The sequence below is a fragment of the Dipodomys spectabilis genome, unplaced genomic scaffold (genome assembly GCF_019054845.1).
Source record: "Dipodomys spectabilis isolate Male_0828 unplaced genomic scaffold, ASM1905484v1 ptg000566l, whole genome shotgun sequence".
In the NCBI taxonomy this organism is placed as follows: Eukaryota; Metazoa; Chordata; class Mammalia; order Rodentia; family Heteromyidae; genus Dipodomys; species Dipodomys spectabilis.
Genome location: NW_024871243.1, coordinates 163,335 through 171,769, shown reverse-complemented (window position 1 = coordinate 171,769; position 8,435 = coordinate 163,335). Strand labels below are relative to the sequence as shown.

At 41.5% G+C, this 8,435-nt stretch overlaps 1 pseudogene; it reads left to right on the top strand.

Annotated features, from left to right (window-relative positions):
- The first annotated feature begins 2,413 nt into the window (after positions 1–2,413).
- On the top strand, positions 2,414–3,402 carry LOC122100137 (annotated as a pseudogene).
- The last annotated feature ends 5,033 nt before the right edge of the window (positions 3,403–8,435 follow it).

Sequence of the window (8,435 nt, the reverse complement as noted above, 5' to 3'; positions counted from 1 at the left end):
GCGTCTCTGCACACAGCTTCACAAAACAATGCCCATAACTTGTATGGTGTCATAGCCATCTTTCCATAGCAGCAAATAGGTGTCAGGCACTTATCTTTCTCTGAAGTGGACTCAGCAACACAGAAAGGCACTAAGAATGAGAGGGAATGACTGCTAGCCACCAGATATCAGCTTCAAGAGCTGTCCTGACCAGAATCTAGGATAAATTGAGCTGGAGAAGGCTGATCCCCATGCAAGGCTCCTGAGCACTAAGGACCAGGCACTATTATAGGTGTTGGAGAAACAAGTGAATGTGGCTCTCTCCTCATCAATTTCATGCTGAAAAGAAAACCAGAAATCATGATAATTTTTATAAATCAGAGACATGACATTGGTAGTTTTGTGGCAACAATTTCACAGCGGGTATGTGAGGAGATATCCCTGAGGAGGAGATAGTTAACCTGAGATCCATCATACATGCAATTAACTAGAAGCAGGTATTCCAGGCAGTAAGAGCAGCAACTACATCCCTCAGTGATGGGAAAGGACGTAACTTGCTTCAGAAAAAGAAAACATCACTGACGTGCTTGCTTGTGAAGTAAGAAAAAAAGGTACAAGGAAGAAAAAAAGATCAGACATGAAGATCAGAATAAATTATATAGATATTGGATGCTGCGAGTTACAAGTAGAAAAATTCTGATGTTATTCTAAATCTGACATGACCCACTGGAACCAAAGTGCTCAAATAGTACCTAGACACATCTGATTCACCTATATACTTTTAAAATGTGATTCTAGCCAGAATCTGGTGGCTCACAACTGGAATGCTAGCTACTCGGGAGGCTAATACCTGAGGATCAGGTTTGAAGCAAGCCCAAAGAGGAAATTTGGAAAGACTCATCTCCAATTAACCACCAAAATTATGGACATGAAGCTGTGTTCAACTGGTAGAGCACTAGCCTTGATAAAAAATTAAGGGACAGCACCCAGGCTCTAGGTTCAAATCCCTGGACTTCACAAAACAAAGAAGTCAACAAATAAAATTTGGTGCTCAGTCGATCAGCACTTAGCATTCTACTTCAATGTATTTAGTATGAGCCTAGGAAGTTACATCCTTAGCAAATGCTCTCCCCTCATATTCTGCTTCATTACCAGTATTCAAACCCCTGGCATTACCAAAGTCTCCTCCCAGTTAGCATAGCAGTCTACCACTGGAAATTAATAGATATATTTTGATTAATCATAATCTATCCACACACATCAAATGAGTAGTAGCCACATTCCACTATTCTGAATGTTTTTGCTCCCCCTTTGAGTTAATAAGCCTTACCATTAAAAACTATAGAATACTTATCAAATTAAGTCAACAGTCATCATTCTTCCACCCAATCTTGTAACCTATGTTATGCGGTTTTTTTTTTTTTGTTTGTTTCTTTGATGTTGGTGCCCTGTATCTTGTATAAACATTTCTCTAGCTTGGGGGGTGAAGGAAAAAAACCAAATGCTTAACTAGGGATACAGTTTGACCCATTTTAACAATGAAATCAAGACACTATGTTCCAAAACGAACTTTACAATTTATTCAGGGAGTGGGGAGGTGGGATGGAAAGGAGTAGTTGTGGAGGTGGAAGGGTAGGGATGGTAGGGGAAAAACAAGGGAGAAAGTAACAATGCTTGAGAGGAAATGAACTCATTACCTACCTTATGTAACTGTGATCTCTTTGTACATTATTTTTACAATAAAAATATATTAAAAAAGATGAAAAGACCCAGAAATAAAACTACATACTTAAATCATCTGATATTCGACAAAAGAGCAAAAGATGTAATGTGGAAAAAACATAGCCTTGCTGGGTGCCTGTGGCTCATGCCTTTAATGTAGCTACTCAGAAGGCTGAGATCTGAGGATGGTTGTTGAAAGCCAGCAGGGCCAGGCAAGTCCATGAGACTCTTAGCTACAATAAACCACAAGAAAATGGGAAGTAGAAATGTGGTTCAAGTACTAGCCTGGAGATGAAATGCAAGGGGGTAGCTCCGAGGCCCAGAGTTCAAGCCCCATGACCAACACACACAGACACACAGACACACAGACACACAGACACACACACACACACACACACACATACACACACCACATACACACACATCATAGCTTCTTCAACTATTGGTGTTGGGAAAACTGGACATCCATAGGCAGAAAACTAGAAGTGGATCTCTGCTTGCACTAACATCAACTCAAAATGGATTAACTACATTAAAATCAGCCAGACTACTATAAGACAGAAAAAGGGTGATATTAGAAATTATCGGTATTGAGGTGTGAGCTGGGCAGCTGCACGCCGAGCACCAGTAGTTGCGCTCCAGATCCTGCAATCTCACACCGCGTGCCTCAGCCGGTAACCACTTACTCCAGTTGGCCGCTCAGACAGGTGCCATGCATCGAGCGGTGCCCCGCGCTCTGGGCAGCTCTGCTCACTGCCCAGACCCTGTTCCTCGGGCCGCCGGTTACGAGGGTCCCATTGTACGCTGCGAGCCCTGTGATGCGAACACGCTGGCCCAGTGCAAGGGTGTGCCGAGCTGGTGCGCGAGCCAGGCTATGGCTGCTGCCTGACATGTGCTCTGCGCGAGGGCCAGCCGTGCGGTGTCTACACAGAACGCTGCAGCTAGGGGCTCAGCTGCCAGCTGCCACTGGGTGAGCCATGCCCACTGCAGGCGCTGCTGGATGGCCGCTGGTTCTCTGTCAACACCAGCATCCCGGCCGACTGAGGCCTACCTGCTGCTGGCGCCCTCCGCCTCAGAAAATGCTAGTGAGTCGGAGAAGGACCGAGGTACAGGGAGCGTGGAGAGCCATGCCACACATAGGGTGCCTGACTCCAAGTTCCATTCCATTCACGCAAAGCTGGACACCATCAAGAAAGGTCATGCGAAGGACAACCAGCGCTACAAAGTTGACTATGAGTCCCAGAGCATGGACACCCAGACCTTCTCCTCGGAGTCCAAACGGGAGACAGAATATGGTCCCTGCCTTAGAGAGATGGAAAACACCCTGACTCACCTGAAGTTCCTCAGTGTGCTGAGTCCCAGGGGTGTGCACATCCCCAGCTGGAACAAGAAAGGATTTTATAAGAAGAAGCAGTGTAGCCCCTCCAAAGGCAGAAAGCGGGGCTTCTGCTGGTGCGTGGACAAGTATGGTCAGACCCTCCCAGGCTTCGACAGCAAGGGCACAGATGACGTGCACTGCCTCCGCATGCAGAGGCAGTAAACCCCACTGCATCAGTTAAATTGGAGCTCCAATACGCCTTACTTTGCACAAAAGACTGCCACGGACAGAACAGCACCTGCCTACAGCCTCAACTTATATTCCTTTTTGTGATGACCTGGTTTTTTGTGTGTTTTTTTTAAGAAAACCAAAGTTTAGACAGAGATTTTTGAAATGTCTGTTGTTCCTTTAAATGGTAAACTTGAGCATCTTTCCACTTTTCAGTGGTCAGAAAAGTAAATTAATTTCTGTGTTGCTTTCTGTAAAAATAACTAATACTCCTGTCCAAAGCAGTGGATTTGATCCCCTTCTAGAATCCTCTCCACATCTGCCAATTGGAACAGCTGACCTTCTGCCTCGCTCACTTCAGTGGCTATTGTAGAAGACACCTCCTCGTTGCCCTCCGCCCTGCTCAGGCCTCATGGAGAACAGGAAAGTCAGAAACTCCAGTCACCTGAACATCTCTACCATACATGAGACCCCTGGCCCTCCTGGAACTATCTTTGGTTCCAAGCCATGGACCCCTGGGCCACAAAGATTCTTCATTATCTGCAAGTGACTTGATCTGCTTGGAAAATACTGGAGAGATTGAGGTGGAATATAACAGACCAAGAAAGTTCTATAAAACTGACCAAAAAAGTTCTAGCACATTCTGGGAAACTTGTAAATGCAGATCTTTCTGACTTCCCTCCATTAGGCAGCTTTTCAAGGATGGACCCCAAAGGAAGGCCCAGGGTGGCCTTGGCTGTGGTCCAGCAGGGCATGGGGGAGGCTGGGAGTGTACCCCACACCTCACCAGTAAGGGAGTAATCGCTCTGGAGACAACAACAAAATGTTTTCTAATTTAACTCCTAGTTTGGGGTTGAGGATAATAAACTATTTAAAGGCAAAAGTTTATTTTCACCCCTCATCTTTATTCTTGACCTAACAAAACATTGGTGTTTAATGTTATCTAAACAGGAAAGATGAACAGCTTGTTGAGAGAGCCTCATAGGGACACTGGGAACACATAGAGAATAACTTATTTGTTGAACTTGGAGTCCAACTTATACTTTATAATTCACACATATATGCAGAGAGAGAGATACGTTCTCAATAGTTAATATTGTATGCAGCATAGCCCAACTATAATAGGATCCATACTAGATAATCCTAGATAGTGTTAGATACTAGAAGGCGTAACTATGGCCGTGACCAGGAGAGGACACTCAGTCCAGGTTGGGCTTTTCTCTCCCCAAGGCCAAACCCATGGCAGTGTTAGGTGTGTGGCTATTGTCCTGCCCTACTCTGCAGAGAACTCTCCTTAAGAAAACAAAGAGGCCTCAAGACAGTCTGCCTACATATTACAAGCTTTCCTTTATTTTTTTAAATTTTTTTTGGGGGAAAGTATTTTTTGAAAAGTTTTTTCTTGCGATGTATTTATAAAAGTAAATAAAGTTTTTACCATTAAAATAATAATTAAAAAAAAGAATTATAGGTACTGGCAGGAACTTCCTGAATAGAATCCCAGGGGCATAACAGATAGGAAAGAGACCCAACAAATGGGACTACATCAAAGGAAAAAACCTACACAGGCTAGAGACATAGCCACTAAACTAAAAAGACAGCCAACAAATTGGGAAAAGATATTCACCTGCAATACATCAGACAAAAGGCTAATTCTCAATGTATACATAAATCTCAAGAAACAACCCTTCCGGAAACTAATAAACCAATCACCAAATGGGCAGAGGAGCTAAAGAGAGACTTCTCATAAGAAGAGGTAAGAATAGCAAAGAAACGTATCAGGAAGGTTCATCATCCCTGGCCATAAAGAAAATATAAATCAAAGTAATCCTGAGGTACCATCTTATCCAAATATCTTGAATTAGACAACAAATGTTGGTGGGGAAGTGGAGAAATTAGAAAATGGCAAGGACATATATACAACCATGTTCCTTGCTGCTCAATTCACAGTGACAAGAAATGTACACAACCCAGATGCCCCACAATAAATGAATGGAGCCAATAATTATTCCATCTATATACAATGAAATTTTACAGAGCCATTAGAAAGGATAAAATAATGTCATTTGCAGGGAAATGGATGACACTAGAATAAATCATGTTAAGAAAATTAAGCGAACATCAAATTGACAAATGGTACCTGTTCCCCTGATATGTAGAAGAAAGGTTTAAAACACAATGGGATATGACATACTGTACAGGACTCTAGGCATCATTTACAGTAAGAACAGAAGAGGAAGCATTTGGCGAAAATCACAAAGTTGTAATACCCAAGCACCTTTTCTATATAATATTATATATATATATATATATATATATATGTATATATATATATATATATATATAGAGAGAGAGAGAGAGAGAGAGAGAGAGAGAGAGAGAGAGAGAATTGAATTGCAATGATAAGGAAACAAAGGAACTTTTCTTAATTTGTCTTTTCATTTTCTGATGAGTCTGTATTCTTCACCTAATATACAAGGAAGATGGGGGAAGGGCACAGAATTAGTGGGAAGTGGGTGAAAAAATGCAGCACCAGAGCTCTCTGGCTTTACTGGACATTGATGAAAGTGAACCATGCAAGTCGAGGGTCAAGATGGGAGGGAGGGTATGGAAGAGAATGTGGGAACAGATGAGATTATGTAAAAGGAAGGAAATGTACTAGTTAGCTGACATACAGAAAGGTAACCCTGCTCTATATCACCGCTAAAACAATTTTTTTTTAAAGAAGAGTGTTCCCAAATAAGAACATATGAGAATAGGAAAATACAGAGCAGATAATTCTTTTTTTATGTCCTTGGTATCTGATAGTTTCAATCAATAGCTATTGTCCTACCAACTGAGTCATACCTCTAAACCCAAAAGTCCTTACAATATTCAAATTTGTCATTGATTTCTTCATATTTTCTATTTACTTTTTGGTTTGTGTGTGTGTGTGTGTTTAAGGAATGGAGTTTGATTGCAGGATCTAGGTGCTATCCCTGAGCTTCTTTTTTATTCAAGAGTACACTCTACAACTTGAGCCAAAGCTTCACTTCGGGATTTTCTTGAACATTTTATGGGAGATAAAAGATTCACAGAGACGTTTTTGCACTGCTAGATTCAAATCATCATCTTCAGATCTTAGCCTCTGGAGTAGGTAGTATTATAGGCATGAGTCAAGGCTTCTGGCTTATGAATTGTCGTCCCTTTTTTAAAAAGCTGGTGTCAGTGGCTCATGCCTGTAATCGTAGCACCACAGGAGGCTGAGATCTGATAATTGAGGTTTAAAGACAACCTGGGTAAGAAAGTCTGTGAGACCATTATCTCATAATCTGGTTAGCAAGAAACCAGAAGGGGCACTGGATCAAACTGGTAGAGTGATAGCCTTGAGCACAAAAGAACAGGGACTGCCCCCAGGCCCTGAGTTCAAGCCCCACATATAAAAAAAATGTAAAAAAATTGCAATCACTTGTAATCTCAACATCCTCAATTGGTGGTGTATTTAAAGTTAATTTGCATCTCACTTCATATGTATTTGAGGGGGAACTAAACATATAACATTTTTTAAAAAAATGAGCAGTTGGGTTCAGGGAGCTCATGCCTGTAATCCTACCTTTTCAGGAAGCTGAGAAATGAATATGGTATTTTAAAGACAACCTGGGCAGAAAAGTTCCCATGAGACTGCTATTTCCAATTAACCACTAAAAAACAAGAAATGACACTGTGGCTTAAACTGGTATGGTAGAGTACTAGCATTGAGCAAAGGAGTTCTGGGACAATACCCATGCCCTGTGTTCAAGTCCCATGTCTGAAGGAAAATAGAAACCAGGTCTGGGAAGTTGGCTCAGTGCTAGAGTGCTTGCCTTGCATGTTGAACCTTTGGGTTCAATTCCTCAGTACCACATAAGCAGAAAAAGCCAGAAATGGCATTGTTCCTCAAGTGGTAGATGCTAGCCTTGAGGTGAAGAGCTAAGGGACATTGCCCAGGCCAGAGTTTAAGATCCATGATGGATAAAAAACAAACAAACAAAAATAGTTCAAACATTTAAATGATGTGCACAATAGACTATATACTAAAGATGAAAGATTAAATTAATGAATTAATAATTAAAGTGATCAACATTGTTTCGATTTTGTAAGTGGTGAATATAGCAGAAAAAGTGATAAGAAATAATGATTCAGTTCTAACCACTCATATTGTTTTAAACTTATTTCTACTTTTAAACTAAAGGGGCACATAAGTATCATTTTACAAAAAAACAAAAATTGTACATGGATTTCAGCCTGAATTCCACATTTTATAATTTTCCTTTTAGTAAACAATCAGTATATTTTCATATAAAATACTTGTAATCCCTTTATTTAATACGTATCATTCTAGTATTTGATTATATAATAATTCCTCCCTTACTTCTTTTCTTCATATCCTTTCCTCCTTTCTATACTAGCAGTTAAATTAAGGGCTTCATGCACTTAAGGTAGGTCCTCTAAAATTGAGCCACACGCCTGCTTTTTTTGCTTTAGTCACTTTTGTTTTTGTTGGTCATGTGGCTTGAACTCTGGGCCTGGAGACTGTCTTTGCACTCTTCAGCTCAGGGCAAGTGATCTACTGTTTGAGCCACAGTGCCACTTCTGATTTTCTTGTGGTTTAATGGAAAAAAGAGTCTCACAGACTTTCCTGCCTAGACTGGCTTTGAACTGTGATCTTCAGATCTCAACCTCCTAAGTAGCTAAGATTACAGGCATGAGCCACCTGCACCCAGCTCTGCTTTAGCCTTATTTTTTTGGGGGGGGGGGCTCAACTCTGGGCCTGGCCACTGTCCCTCAGCTCTTCAGCTCAAGTCTAGCACTCTACCACTTGAGCCACAGTTCCACTTCCAGCATTTTTTTATTCTGCTTATGTGGTGCTGAGGAATGGAACACAGGGCTTCATGCATGCAAGGCAAGCGCTCTACCACTGAGCCACCTTCCCAGCCCTGCTTTATCCATTTTTATGGCAGGGTTTTCTGTTTATGACCAGGCCAGCTTGGTCCACAATCCTTCTTTTTACCTTTTCTGAGTAGATGAAATATGAAGCACAACGCATTGGGTTCAGATATTGATTGAGATCCAATATTGTGAATGTTTCCCTGGGCTAGCCTCAAATCATAATCCTCTCTGTATCAGTCAAGACCTAATAGCTAACATTACAACTATGAGCTCTCATGCGTGG